At 35.4% G+C, this 16,392-nt stretch overlaps 1 protein-coding gene across 1 annotated transcript in view; it reads right to left on the bottom strand.

The window, feature by feature from the left end:
* Window positions 1–16,392, bottom strand: part of LOC128641413 (putative ferric-chelate reductase 1) — a 258,303-nt gene that overhangs the window by 177,129 nt on the left and 64,782 nt on the right. The window lies entirely within an intron of this gene.

Below are 16,392 nucleotides of genomic sequence, written 5' to 3'. Positions count from 1 at the left end.
AAGTAAATTTGATAGTTATTTACAATCGCACGCTCTATCTGAATCATGAAAGATACATTCGGGGGTTTCATATCCCTTTAATATAAACTGAAAATCAGAAACAGTGCATTATATACAAACACATTATATTGTAAACTGGAAATAAAGGGAAATAGTTTTATATAAAGGTGGTAGCATTATGGGGAGTGCACAAGAATGGGGCATAGATTCGCAACTAATACTGTACTCAAAAATGTATATAATTAATATGAAAGAGCTGCATTTATACATGCTGATTGTTTTTGTCTGACAAGCGTATATAGGTGTGATGGTCAGGTCTGCACATACTTTTGGCCATATAGTTTATGTGTTCAACACCTATGCGGAGGTTAAAGGGACAGTCTAGTCAAAATTAAACTTTCATGATTCAGATAGGGCATGCAATTTTAAACAACTTTCCAATTTACTTTTATAATCAAATTTGCTTTGTTATCTTGGTATTCTTTGTTGAAAGTTAAATCTGAGTAGGCTGATATGCTAATTTCTAATCCCTTAAAGTCTGCCTCTTATCTCAATGTATTTTGATAGTTTTTCAAAGCTACACAGTGCTAAATCATGCGTGCCATATAGCACTGATTGGCTAAAATGCATGTCTGTAAAAAGAACTGAGATAAAGGGGCAGTCTGCAGAGGCTTAGATACAAGGTAATCACAGAGGTAAAAAGTATATTAATATAGCAGTGTTGGTTATACAAAACTGGGGAATGGGTAATAAAGGGTTTATCTATCTTTTTAAACAATAAAAGTTCTGGAGTAGACTGTCCCTTTAAATATAGTTAGCAAGATCAGAAATGCAAATATTACATCCTCATTAGAGCATTTAAAAAAATAATAGAAGGTCACTTTAAAAAGACGAGCATGGACTCTTTCAAATGATGCATCTCACAGGTTTATGGAATCAATCTTGGCATTGATAGGAGCACAGTTAACTTCCCCTTTTTAACTCCAGATTGGTATATAATGAGTTCAGAAATTTCCATTTATTCACAAATCATGTGATATCAGCAATCTGAATATATCCATAAAACAACATGCAATGAAAACAGATACACTTTCAAATTCCCACGAAATTACAATTGTTGGTTACTCAATTTTGTACTATCAACTGGCAAGCTCCAAAAACAAAGAAGTCATGGAAATAGTGTCGTTCTGTGAGATTATGTAATATTAATAAGCTAGTAACCAAGATTTATTTAGCTCTAAGTTTAACAGCACAACAATAAAATAAATAAAAAGGAATAAGTCTTATTGTAAAATGCACGTTGGACTGGATATTTGGCCATTTTGTTTCCTAGTGGGTGGGACTTTCATTGTACTATCTGGACTCTGCCTATGTTAGATGCTGAAGATGCTGAGTGAGACTTGGTGTTAGTAAAAAGCAATGTTTAATTATATTAGTACCATTTGCTTATTTTGTGATTGTTAGTTCTTGGCTTTAATTGTTTTAATAAATACATCAGTACTGGGCTGGTCTTTTAATGTGCTGCATTATAAGAAAAAGGATAAAATTGTGATGTTAGAGCTAAGTCATAGCTCAAAAAAGTGTGAGTGTTATCCTACTCTTACTGATATTGCATCAACTTTGAGATAAATCCTATTTATTTAAATTGAACTTCCATGATTCACATAGATCATAACAAAAAAAAATGTTTTTGTTGTCTTGGTAACTGGTTGAAAAGCATACCCTGATAGGTTTAGTAGCAGCAACTCACTACTGCTAGCTAGCAGGTGATTGTTGGCTACACGCATACAGTATTGAGCAAAAGTATTAGGCAGAAGTGGGAAAATTATGTAAAGAAAAAATGCTTTAAAAATTCGAATTGTTAATAGTTACGTTTTTATTAATTAATAAAATGCAAAGTGAGTGAACAGAAGAACAATCTAAATCAAAGCATTATTTGGTGTGACCACTCTTTGCCTTCAAAACAGCATCAATTCTTCTATGTACACTTGCACAAATTCAGTCTTTTTTGTAGGCATATAGTTAGGTGCATGATTTATCAATTATAGCAAACAGGTGTTAATATTAAAACATAATCATTAACTGCAACAGAAACAGCTGTGTAGGGGGAATAAAACTGGGAGAGGAACAGCTAAACTCTGCTAACAAGGTGAGGTTCCAGAAGACAGTTTAATGTCAAAACTCATACAGCATGGAAGGACTGAGCATGGCAACTAAACCCAAAGAAATATCAAGGGTTTCCAGATGTGCTGTCCGAGCTCTTCTGAAGTTGCATAAAGAAACGGGCAATGTTGAGGACCGTAGATGCAGTGGTTGGCCAAGCAGATGAAAGATGCATAATGCTTACATTTGAACAAAGAAAAGAGAAAGCAAGTGCTCCAATGTACAATATTAAACCTCAGTCTTTATAACAAAAAGTTAAAATACAGGAATCAGGCACTGACTGGTCTTTTGCGTTTCTAGCTGCAATCATAGACCTGACTAGCATATGTCAATGAACATTTTTAAAAAGCAGCATTCGAATTCCTATTGGATTCGACTACTGTTTTTTTTTTAAAAAAATGTTCAATTTCTGCTTTGGGGATTACGAAGTGTCCCTTTGCCCGGAGCTTTGTTAAGAATTTCCCTGGCACCCATGAGAAGCTCATGAGTTATGTCAGTGGAGTGTCTCCATTCACAATGTCCTTTAGTGTTTAGGAAGCTGTCTTCTGATTGGCCTCTACATACTTCAGCACGCTTGAGGTTGCCCTATGGAATGACTGTGGAGGGAGGGTCATAGTCATACGCGTTTCTCTCCCGCCAGGTCTCTGGGGAATTTTGTTACTGGCGGCACTTTGTTTGCAACCTGGGATATTTTTAATTAAGCAGTGTTTGCTCTTTGGCACCAAGAGATTATTATCGTGAACTATATGAGGTTGCTTTCATTTGCTTTATTGTACTTCGGATAATGATTCTTTGTTTCTAGGATTTGGTGCTCTTTGTTTGTCAGTTTATACATAATGTTTACTCTCCTTCGCAATCAGAAGATGTCCAGCAGTACCATCAGCTCAGAATTGGCATAAACCAGTGGGACCCTGGTATACCCATTTACTGTCCGGAGAGGTCTGGTCAGAAGGGGCCTTCATGAAATACTTTGCGGCCAAAAAGCCATACCTCTGATGTGGAAACAAGGTCAAGCAACTCAACTATACACAAAACCACAAGAACTGGGGTGCAGAAAATGGCAGCAGGTGCTCTGGAGTGATGACTGAGTCAAAATTTCAAATATTTGGCTGTAGCGGAAGGCAGTTTGTTTGCCAAAATAGGCAACAGTGAAGCAACATTTAGACACCAATCAGAAAGCGCTACCCAGGTGCTGAACCAAAAATGGGCTGGCTCCTAAGCTTATGTTCTTGCTTTTTTAAATAAAGATACAAAGAAAACGAAGAACATTTGATAATAGGAGTAAATTAGAAAGTTGTTTAAAATTGCATGCTTTATCTAAATCATGAATTAATTGACTGGACTATCCCTTTAAAGGGAGATGACACTCCTTGTTTGATTTAAAGGGACATTAAACTCTAACTAAATCATTGCTTGAATGACGTATTCATATCAAAGATTAGCCTGGGAATAATTTGTACAGGTATTTTTAAAAGTTATATTAGTTGTTTAAATATTGAAAAAAATAAGGGTAAATTTAATGTCTATTAACAAATGGGCACCACCATATTGTAACCTATGTTACCTTATTTTGCTGAGGCCAATTAGGAATGGTTATAAATGGCTTACTAGAGTGTGCAGCCAATGACTGTGTAGATTATAGAAGTGTCTGCACTTCTATGTTTAACATAAATTGGAAAGCCAACAATATTCAGAATTAACTTACAGTAAAGGAGAACAAAATAAATAATGAAAGTATATCGCAAAGTCGTTTTACTACATGTAATTTGATCATTTATATTATTATCTTGAGGTGTTTAAAGTCCCTTTAAATGTGAATGTTACAAAAAAAGAAAAAGAAAACTAGAAGTTCCAGTGCTGAATAAAACAAAGTTGTTTCTATCAACCAATATAGTCCCAGAACCAAGTAGCATAGCCACTTGCTGTTATTTGCACATTAAAGGGACAGTAAACAACTTCTAATTACAAGTCATGTCTGTTGTCTTGCAATAAAAAAATGTACCAGTTACATTTAAACAGTTTGATAACAAATTAACATCTTGTTTTCTACAATGGTTTTTCAATAGCCAAACTCCACTCACCACCTCATTTGGAGAGCTTGAGTCTGCAGCTAATAAGGCTAGCTATAATAATCATACTATAAAGTGCATTTTTAGTGGTCATGCTAAAGTCAGTTATTGAAAGATATATAGCAGTGTAAACAGGCTTTAAATACAGTAGAATTACATAATCAAAAATACTCATTAAAAAGACAATGCAATAACACTTCCATTTCCCTGTCCCGTGGATCATGTGACAGGCATCAGCAAATCACAGACTTATGTATGCACTGTAAACCTTTTCACATGCTCAGTGGATCAGAAAGGGATTACACAGTTTGGTAATAGAATTAAAGGGACATTCCGGTCAAAATTTAAATGCACATAGATGAATTACATCTTTGACTATAAACATATTTGCAATAAACATGTATTGGTAAAAATGCATCTAGTAAAAGTTATCACTGATTTAGTGTTAGCATTTTTCTCTAAACGTGCATGTGAAGCATAACTAGTGCATCCGTATTTTAAATTCTGCAGCTGCTCAGAGCTCAAGTGGGGCTTGTATCATGTCAGCAATTAATAAATTGAGTCATTACCAGATGGTACAAGCACCTTAGCCTCACTGAGCAAGTGCTGTGTTTAAAATGCTGGTGCACGGTGCATACTTAAATACACTTTTGAAACAGCTATAGCTTTTATTAGAAGCATTTTTGCTAATATATATTACAAAAAATGCTTCTATTCAAAACTGAAATGCATCCATGTGGATTCCAATTTTGGCTGGAATATCCCTTTAAATTAAAAAGTTGCTTTAAAATGGCATATTCTTTCAGAATCATGAAAGAAACATTTTGACTTTAGTGTTCCCTTTGATAAGTCTGCAGTGTGCTTTTTCAGTTCAAACAATTAGACAATATCCTCAAATGTTCATTTTCATATCATGATAGAAACATATTGAGTAATATGTCCCTTTAAATGCATTAATTATGTATTACTATTTAAAGGGGTGTATGTATGATTCATCTATTTAAATTGATTTTATCTTTTATTTATTTTATACACTACATTTGTGAAGTGCCCTTTACTATCTGTCAGAACTCTAACAGGAGGTGGAAGACTTTGCAGGAAGGTTTATCTTAGCAAAATGTCATAAAACATCCAGGCCAGTGAATAGACTACTAGATAACAGGGATTTGCTCATGCCCAGAATAAACAGGTTTTCAAAATTCTCCACTCTTATCACACTAGGGTCAGGGCTACACTGAGAATTTTTCAAGAAATGAAGTAAGCTGGGGTTTTTTGTTGTTTTTTTTAACAATCTGTTCCTCTTATGTTTACTTTGATTTAACATATTTGATTTTATTAAAGCAGCCCTGTTTAATATTCCTTTAAAGGCACAGTCAACACCAAAATTGTTATTGTTTAAAAGATAGATAACGCCTTTTCTACCTGTTCCCCAGCTTTGCACAACCAACATTGTTATATTAATATACTTTATAACATTTAAACCTCTAAATTTCTACCTGTTTCTAAGCCCCTACAGACAGCCTCTTATCACATGCATTTTTATTAGCCTTTCACAACAAGAGACTGCTAATCCATGTGAGCCATATAGATAACAGTGTGCTCTCTCCCGTGGAGTTGTGCAGGACACAGCACTAATTGGCTAAAATGCAAGTCAATAGATAATAAATAAATAGCCATGTGATCAGGAGGCTGTCAAAGAGGCTTCGATACAAGGTAATCACAGAGGTAAAAAGTATATTAATATAACAGTGTTGGTTATGCAAAACTGGTGAATGGGTAATAAAGGGATTATCTATCTTTTTAAACAGTAACATTTTTGGAGTTGACTGTCCCTTTAAGAATACTTGCAGAGTGTCATGTAACATATATTACAGCACAAGGGCTGGTAAATGAGGAGATTCAGTAGACAAAGGATACCTATATTTATCAATGACAATGAACATGAATATGGTTATGTTGTTCTCATGGAAACCACAGGCCTCCATTTCTACCAAGATGATGATAGAACTCTTGGCTAGAAACTGGATCTAGCAGTTGCCTGTCTGAACTTGCCCAGAGTGAACCAGACATGTTTTCTGTCATACACTAAACCTTGCATGCAAAACATTGTAAATAAAGTTTCAGACTACAAGGAAATGTACAAAACTTGTACGTGTGCCAGTTGCAGGGTATCGTTTTGCTGTCTCGCTTCCGTTATACTAGTCAAGGATTTGTATTTTGTAATTCTTTTATTGCTAAATGTTTTAAACATACATGGTCATTAAAGGGACATGAACCCCAATTTTTTTTCATGATTGAGAAGCAGCATGACATTTTAAACAACTTTCTAATTTACTTCTATTATCTAATTTGCTTCATTCTCTTGATATACTTTGCTGAAAAGCATATCTAGATAGGCTTAGTTGCTGCTGATTGGTTGCTGCACATAGATGCCTCGTGTGATTGGCTCATCCATCTGCATTGCTATTTCTTCAACAAATGATATCTAATGAATGAAGCACATAAGACAATATAAGTAAATTGGAATGTTGTTTAAAATTGTATTCTCTACTTGAATCATGAAAGAAAATGTTTGAGTTTAGTGTCCCTTTAAAGGGACATCCCGGCCAAAATTGGAATCCACATAAATGTATTTTAGTTTTGAATAGAAGCATTCTTGTAATATACATGTACTAGCCAAAATGTGTCTAATAAAAGCAATAGCTGTTTTTTAAAGTGTATTTAAGTATGCACCGTGCACCAGCATTTTAAACACATCACTTGCTCAGAGAGCCTAAGTGCTTGTACGATCTAGTAATGACTCAGTTTGTTAATTGCTGACATGATACAAGACCCACTGGTGCACTGAGAATATCTAGATATGCTTTACATGCACGTGGAGAGAAAAATGCTAACTCTAAAACAGTGATATCTTTTACTAGAAGCATTTTTGCCAATAAATGCATATTACACTCAAGTCAAAATTCAACTTTATGATTCAGATAGGACATGCAATTTAAAAAAAAACTTCCAATTTATTTTTATCATCAAATTTGCTTTGTTCTCTTGGTATTTTTTGTTGAAAGCTAAACCTAAGTAGGTCATCTCTTGGCAAAGTCGGGTCGGATCCGGATGAAAAGCGTTGAGTATTTATACCGTATACACACGCTCTCCAGACACAGGCTATAACAACTTTGAGTAGCCACCCGCACCTCCAAGTCTTCAAGGCGTTCCGGTTGTGCTTAGACTGCAGGAAGGACCGAGTGGCAAAAGTTAACACTCCTCTGGCCTGTAACAGAGACTCTGTGGTGATATGCACTATATGCTTTACTGTTTTTAAATTCCTGTACGTATATTTTTTACTTGCGCTTCACAATTTGTATTAAATACTTTTACCCTTAGAGTGGTTTGCGCTCTTTTCCTGTTTTTGTCTTTCAAGTTCCATTTGGGAGGAGGATCACAGTCCACTCAGTATAATTAGAACAGCATCCGCTGACGGCATTGTCTGAGGATACCGCTTTTCCACACCTTTTTCCATGGACGTTTATTGGAAAAGACTTTTCCTCTGCTTTCATCATATGCAGGAACTCACATACCAACAGGTGTGATACTTTTTTGATCTGGTTATTAGTATACAAGTCATTTTGGAGTTTTACTCTATATTCTCTGTATTATATATTATTCACACAACTATGTACCATTTACTTCCTATGGTATTTTAATATGTTTGTTATATATCTTTTGTGAAATTTTATGTGATAACTGGGAAGCGCAGCTTATATATACTTGTTGCATGTAAACCTAGGTAGGCACATATGCTAATTTCTAAGCCCTTGAAGACCACCTTTTATCTCAGTACATTTTGACAGTTTTTAACAGCTAGTCAGTGCTAGTTCATGTGTGCCATATCAATAACATTGTGCTCACTTCCATGGGGTTATTTATGAGTCAGCACTGATTGGCTAAAATGCAAGTCTACCACAATAACTGAAATAAGGAGTCAGTCTGCAGAGACTTAGATACAAGGTAAATACAGAGGTAAAAAGTGTATTAATATAACGGTAATGGTTATGCAAAACTGGGGAATGGGTAATAAAGGGATTATCTGTCTTTTTAAACAATACAAAAATGGTGTAGAGTCTGTCCCTTTAAGTTTGAGATCTCTTATGGGCTGCATGGTGATGGGTAATAGTACTGTTTAGTCTAAGACAGCTGGGGTAGAAAGATGAAAATGTAAAATATATGGTTCAAATATAGGATTTCATGGTGTTTAAATGTACATTAAAGGGACATGAAACCCATTTATTTTTTCATGATTCAGAAACAGCATAGAATTTTAACCAACTTTCCAAATTACTTCTTGCATCTAATTTGCTTCATTTTCTTGAAATCCTTTGTTGAAGACATACTTAGGAAGGCTCTGGATCTGGGAGTTAGCTGCTGATTGGTTGCTGCACATATATGCCTCTTGTCATTCGCTCACACAATATATTCAGCTGGCTTCCAGTAGTGCGTTGCTGTTTCTTCAAGAAAGAATACCAAGAGAATGAAGCAAAATTGATAATAGAAGTAAATTGGAAAGTTGATTACAAAGCCACGCTCTATTTAAATAATGAAAGAAGAAAATTGGCTTTCATGTCCCTTTAAAAAACAAAATTGCTTGATCAGTGCAGGAGCCCATATAAATTTATCTCTAATTGGCCACAACAGTGGTAACAGGATAAACACTCAAAATGCTACAAATTGGATGTGTCCCAGGACAGCAGAACAATGAAAATATTGCTTAAAAAATTATATTTAAATGCTTTTACAACTATTCCTTTTTAATGAAAATTTGTTCAAGACAGTGATTAATTTCAGATGCATATATACTGTAAATAAATTACTTTAGCTCCTTTCTGCAGGGACTCTTTTGTCTATATCAGAACTAAGTTCCAATGTAAACACAGGAGTTAAAATTGAAATCATGCGATTGTTCATACAATTGCATTATTTTAATAATAGGATCGGGTCGGGGGGGTGCCTATAATGCTGGCACAATCCCATTTAGGAAGCAGCTATGGTTTCACGACAGCCGAACAATTAGGATGTTCTATGCCCAGCGCAGTTAGGACGGCATAGAACTTCCTAACGGCTGGAAGGGGTTAATATCCTGTTAAACACAGGTAATAGCTGGTTCCAAAGTAATTAGAAGTTGAGAAACAGTGCAGAGCTGGACAGTAATTTAGCTATTTGTTAGATATACAGTATAAGCCATATAAGGCAGACGAATGGCTGGAATCTGCAGTATTTACCATAGCACTTGAGCTTACCGTAAAACACGGCTTAAGAGTATAAACTTTTTGTTTACTACAAATCCACTTAAAATTTTAAATGTTTAAATGTTTTCTGAAAATAAATACTCACACAACCATTTGAAATAAAACATTTGGAAGGGAACTTTAAAGGGAAAGAAAACTCTAAGCATGTCTAGTAGGTATATGAAAGGCTATTAAAACATGTTTAAAATATTTTATTTCATGAAAAACGTTTAATGCAACAAAAGGCAAACTGTACAGAGTGCAATAATAAACAAGGTGACCAGATAATGCAGAAATAATGAAAATTATAACTTTTAAAATATGTATCTTGAAGTTCCCTATTTTAGCGTGTCCAGAAGGCAATGCAAGGACGACCTTTGAAGTGGGAGGAGTGAACAGTCTAAGTGCGCCCTTCCTCCAGCCAATTGGATTGTATATATCATATATAAATATGAATAGCAAGGTGTTGCCATCATCAGTGTGACCTGCACTGTTAAAGAACTGGAAGAACTTTGCAACAGATGTACAGGGTATGTCACTGACGTTAAAGGGTTAATCTGGAAGTTAACAAAAAGTATAACAAATAAACATAACTCCCACATTTTTATTGGTAGTGAAACTCTTCACAAGAATGAAAAATCATGTTTTTAGATCATTTCATTCAAACAAAATGGTGTCTGGCTAACCCTAAACTACCAACCCAATTTAAAGCCAAGAAAAGGGTCCATCCAATTCATAAAGCCATAATTAAGATCTTGCAGCGAACCCTATCTTTTTTTCTGGCGCAGTCTATATCTGCACCAATGGGTGTTTCCAGACTGTGGTGAATTAAGAGTTGGTGGGGGAGAGGCCTCATTTCATTCTTGGTCCCAGGTAGCCCAGTTAAAATGGGAGCCAGTTAAGAGAGGAATATCCATGTAGTCACTAATCACCTTGCTTGATACCTACAATTTGTAGTGGTTCCTGCTATGTGTTTAACTCTGTAGTGAGATTTTACAACCATGACATTCTGGTAAGATAGATAAATAAAAATATATCTGCTTATAAAATAAAATGATGGGCCACAGAGGAATAGCTGCACTGAAATTCTTGTTCATAAACTGCCTACAATTAAGGACACAGATATCTAAATTGTTCTAACATATCTTTCAAAGAATATATATATATATATATATATATATATATAAAACATGTTGTTTGAACCTTTAGCCACACATACGGCCAGATATACCCCAACATACCATAAGCTAGATGCCTAGATGCTCCCCTAAATTATCAAGTAGCTCTGAAAGTTTTGTGCTTAAAAATGACCGCCATAAATCAAGCAATCCAGTAATTTTATTTGGCATTTTCCCACTCTACGCGGCCATAAAACCGGTTCCTGAAATTAGATCCAAGTAGCTTGTTTCTTAGCCACTTGGGTAGATGGAGAAGTACTTAGAGACTGAAATATATTGCAGGTGCAGAATGTTAAGTGCCTATTAAGAGAAGCAGCTTTTAATAATCTTGATCTAAATATTTTATCCCTTAATGGTCACTAAGTACAAGTAAGGAGGATAATAGAAAATCACTTGAAGATGGCGCAGCAGTTTTTTAAAAAGACTCATTTGTAATAGTCTTTGTGTCTAACTGCTCTATACAAAGTAACCCTTTGTCCCCCAGTGGTTACAAATGTGGCTGCATTCACAAAAGGTATTTTGTTGCAGTAAGAAAACTTCAAATTGATTTATTCTTCTAATTAGTCTACTCACATTTTCACTCAGCAGAATAAACAGAATAAACAGAATTGGAGAGATATTTATTAAGCAGAAAATAATTTCACCTTAGTGAGTAGGCAAATTTGAGAGCAAAGGAATATGCATTTTGTGCCATTTCTAATTATTGGGTTGATCACCATTTTTGACTCCTGATAACAAGGTTTCAGTTGATATAAGAAGTGGGTTTTTTGAGTCATCACAATTCCAAATGGCTCCAGCTGTGAGCAAGTTCTAACTGAAAATGTGTTTTCGATTGATAAGTTGGTGTTATCAGAATCAAAACTGGGATTCCCCCCCAAAACCGACAAATACAATGGCCATTGCATACCTTAAAGTTTATATTACAGGTGCTTTGAATTATTCCCCTTGTTTTAATTTATCCTGATAACTGGTGATTAAGGGTCAGCTTTCCCAAGAACAAGTATACCTAAAATTATCCTATGACCCCACAATGAAAATTCAGAAGGAGCTGAGTAGACTAATTGGGTTGGCTATGGATAAGGGTTATTGGAGGATGTTGCACATTTTTTAATTAGAGAAAAACCCTTGTATTCCAATTTTTTATACCCTGCCCAAGGTACACAAGCGGCTGCAGAATCCTCCAGGGTGCCCTATTGTGGCTGGGATTGATTCTGTGTTTTCAGGTGCTGCCATTTTCCTGGATAGGATACTGCAGCGTTTGTGAACTTATCTAGTTCATACCTTAAAGACACAGATGACTTTGCAAGAAAACTTCAGGGTTTGAAGTTAGGTTCGAGCAAGTGTATTTTGTTTTCCTTAGATGTTGGCAGTCTCTATACTGCCACAAAACATGAAAGCGGTATAGCAGCAGTAAGGAGGGAACTTGATAATAGTACACAATATACACTTGCTCAAGTCGACTTTTTTGAACAATTGCTTAGGATGGTTTTGTACTTTAATTATTTCATGTTCCAGGATACACACTACTTACAGAGACAAGGTACGGCCATGGGTTCCAATGTTGCCCCCACATACGCAAACATTTACATGAACACTTATGAAGAGAAATTTGTTTATGAGAATGAATTGTTCATCAAGTAGGCAGCCACTTGGTGGCGCTACATTGATGACGTGTTCGGTGTGTGGTTGGGCAACATTGGGACCCTGGAGGAATTTGTGCAGGATCTTAATTTGAGTACCAATTTGATTAAATTTACACTTACGGCCAGTGAGGAAAGAATCATATTTTTGGATACTACTGTACTATATGAAGGATGGTAGGCTCTGTACGGATTTGTACGTGAAGACCACCAATAAAAATAGTTTGTTACACTATAAAAGTTTTCATCCAAATAATACAGTACGATCCCTTCCTAGAAGACAATATATGAGGGTAGAAAGGATAGTAACGGAACAAGAGAATCTGACCCTCAGATTTAAAGAAATGACTAATAAATTCCTTAGTAGGGGTTATCCTGCTGCGGGCTTTTTAAGAGATGAATTTAAGAAAATAGAGAGTCAATCTGAAATGAGTAAGGATTTCCAGAGGAAATGGAAAATGAAAAATATGAGGAAAGATAAAAGGTTGACATTAGCTATGGATCACAGTGAACACAACAAAGAAATTTCAAATATAGTGAAAAAACACTGGTCAATTCTCCAATCATGTTATCCAGAAGTGGAGGAATTTATGACCATACCAAGACCAGCCTATAGGCGGAGGAAAAATCTCAGGGATGAGCTAGTGCATACGGATGTGCGGAGTCTAAAAGGCAAACAAAGCTATTTAACATGCAAGAATAAGGCTAGCTTCCCATGCCTCAATTGCGGTAACTGCAATTCCATGATTAAGGGGTCACAATTCCTACATCCCTTAACTGGTATAAAATGTGATATGCATGGCTTCTTTACTTGTAATACCATATATGCCATTTATTTAATTGTGTCCTTGTGGGATCATTTACATTGGAGATACCACCCATAAGGTCAGGGACAGGATCAATGAACATAAGAGCAACATAAGATGTAGAAACAAGGAAGCCCCAGTTTCTGGTCATTTTTTTAAATATGGGCATAATATAAGTCAATTACGATTTCAGGTCATAGACCATATACCCTATCTATGTAGGGGAGGGGATAGAGAGAATATCCTCAAAACAAAAGAGGCCTTTTGGATCCATAAACTAGATAGTATGCAACCGCTAGGTATGAATAACAAATTTGATTTATCTGTGTTCCTGTAACATTGTATTGCAGCTATGTAGTTATTTTGTATATGTATTTGATCAGTTTTTATGAATTAGGCTCTTTTATATTATGTTTTTGTATGATGAATAGTATATTTTAACAGTATCTGAGGATACTTTTAATTTTTTGTATACTTTTTTGCATAAACGTTTGTTTGAATTTAGCATAAACATGTTATTTTCACCTGTACACTAGGGGGAACTAGTGAGTAATGTATCCAGGATTGGTTGTTACTATTGTCACAGGTGTATAAATAGTATCATTTCCTGTTACTGATCAGGCATGACTAAGGAATCATTTTCCGAAACGTTGCTTGTTTTGTAGTGTGACCCTTTGATGAAATAAAGGTCATTTTAACCTAAGAGGTGTTGCTGGACTTTTGTGCTTTCAGTATTGGAGGAGTTTGCAGCGTCCCAGCTACAGCGTGCACTCACACAGGGAGGTGCCGTATTCCATTCCGTTTGTACTTGTCTGTGGAGAACAGTTAGGGAAAGATATATATAAACCAGGCAATTAAAGGAAAATTCTGGTCAAAGTTTAAATGCATATAGATAAATTACATATTTGATAGAAAGATATTTGCAATATACAGTACATGTATTGGCAAACTGCTTCTAGTAAAATGTATTACTGTTTTTTTTTTATCTGCATGTGCATGTGAAGCATAGCTAGATATTCTCAGTGTACCAGCATTTTAAATACTGCAGCTGCTCAGAGTGCCAGTAGGGCTTGCATCATGTCACCAATTTACAAAGTGAGTCCTTACCAAATGATACAAGCACTTAAGCTCTCTGAGCAAGTGCTGTGTTTAAAATTCTGGTGCACGGTGCATACTTAAATACACTTTTGAAACAGCTATAGATTTTATTAGACGCATTTTTGCTTATACGTATATTTTACAAAAATGCTTCTATTAAAAACTGAAATGCATCCATGTGGATTCCAATTTTGCCTGGAATGTTCCTTTAAATGGACACTCAGGTTAAATTAAATTTTCATGATTCAGATACAGCATGTAATTTTAAACAACTTTCCAATTTACTTCCATTAAAAAAAATGTGCACAGTCTTTTATATTACAATTTTTGAGACACCAGATTCTACTGAGCATGTGCAAGAATTCACAGACTATACGTATATGCATTTGTGATTGGCTGATTGCTATCACATGGTACAAGGGGAGTGGAAATATACATAACTTTGAAATTTGTTAGAAAAAAATCTACTACTCATTTAAAGTTCAGACTAAGTGCTATTGCATTGTCGTGTTATCTTGCATTTGTTGATTATGCAAATCTAATGTGTTGACTGGTCCTTTAAGTAGTGTTTGTGTAAACAAGGCTGTGTGAAACCCACAAAACCTGTTTTAGTCTAATCTATTGCCTGTTTTATATGTTCCTAACTGTTTGCAGCAGGAGGAGATAAGTGAGATAAGATGAAGACATAAAGGGACAGTCTAGTGAAGTCAAAATTAAACTTTCATGATTCAGATAGGGCATGCAATTTAAAAAAAAAAAATTCAAATTACTTTTGTCATCAAATTTGCTTTGTTCTTTTGGTATTCTTTGTTGAAAGCTAAACTTAGGTAGGGTAATATACTAATGTCTAAGCTGTTGAAGGCCACCTCTTATCTCAATACATTTTGACAGTTTTTCACAGCTAGACAGTGCTAGTTCATGTGTGCCTTATAGATAACATTGTGCTCACTCCCGTGGAGTTATATATAAGTCAGCACTGATTGGCTAAAATGGTAGCCTGTCAAAAGAACTTTAAAAAGAGGTCAGTCTGCAGAGGCTTAGATACAAGGTAATCACAGGGGTAAAAAGTGTATTAATATAACTGTGTTGGTTATGCAAAACTGGAGAATGCGTAATAAAGGGATTATCTATTTTTTTAAACCATAAACATTTTGGAGTAGACAGTCCCTTTAAGTTCAGACATTGCAGCGTCCATTACTTTATAGAAACTCAGTGGAATTAAAAAAACAACTATTTTCAGAATTAAGTTACAGGAAAAGGGGACAAAATAAATAATGAAAGTATATTACAATGTCTGTTAACTACACATAATTATAAATTTCACATTACAATCTTAAACTGTTTAATATCCCTTTAAAACATACTGCTTCTTCCTCAGGCTGTGATTCTTCAGATGGTTCTGATATTTTAACTTGGGGGGCTCTGTGTAACAGATCAGGCTCCTCTAACTACAGCACATCAACACAGTAGTACCCTCCTTGCTAGTGGTGGTTCTCTCCACGCTAATGGGCACAATTTATATAAAAGGAAAGGAGGAGTAGCCCAGATATCATTCAGTACTTTATTTGGATAATATACAGCATATCCAAGGTCACTCACTCTTATGCCTTTCATGCTCTAAGCGCCTCATCAGGAAGTGACTGACAAAGCACTTTGTGTGTGAAATGCGTAAGAGTACTAGGCCAGATAAAACAGCTAACGCGTTGCTTATTATTTTAATAAAAGTTTTAACTTTCACTACTTATTAAACCATTCATTGGATTACTACTGAACGCTATATTCTGCAGTAATTTATATACTTGGGAAGAATCCTGATCGCTCCTTTTGCACAGTTGTGCTCAGAGAAATGTGAGTGCATTTGCTTACTCACTGAAACCTTATGTGGTTTTCTGTGTACTACACCAAGAGGCACCTCCGTTGTTTTTTTTTAGATATTTGTGGCTGCAAAATCTCAATCTGGAGAGTTGAAGGCTTTTGGAAATTCCATTAGATGAACTGTTGATCATGGAATATAGGAAGATTTGTTGTGTACTATTGGTATTCTTTATTTACATTTCTTCCTTTTATTGGCATAGAGTTTGAAGTCCAGTAACATAACCCACGAAAAGCCCTGTGCTGTTGCCAATTGTGGACAGACATACATGGGACCCTGCACTTAT

The sequence above is a fragment of the Bombina bombina genome, chromosome 10 (assembly GCF_027579735.1).
Source record: "Bombina bombina isolate aBomBom1 chromosome 10, aBomBom1.pri, whole genome shotgun sequence".
NCBI classification, from domain to species: domain Eukaryota; kingdom Metazoa; phylum Chordata; class Amphibia; order Anura; family Bombinatoridae; genus Bombina; species Bombina bombina.
This window is presented reverse-complemented; position numbering and strand designations above follow the sequence as displayed.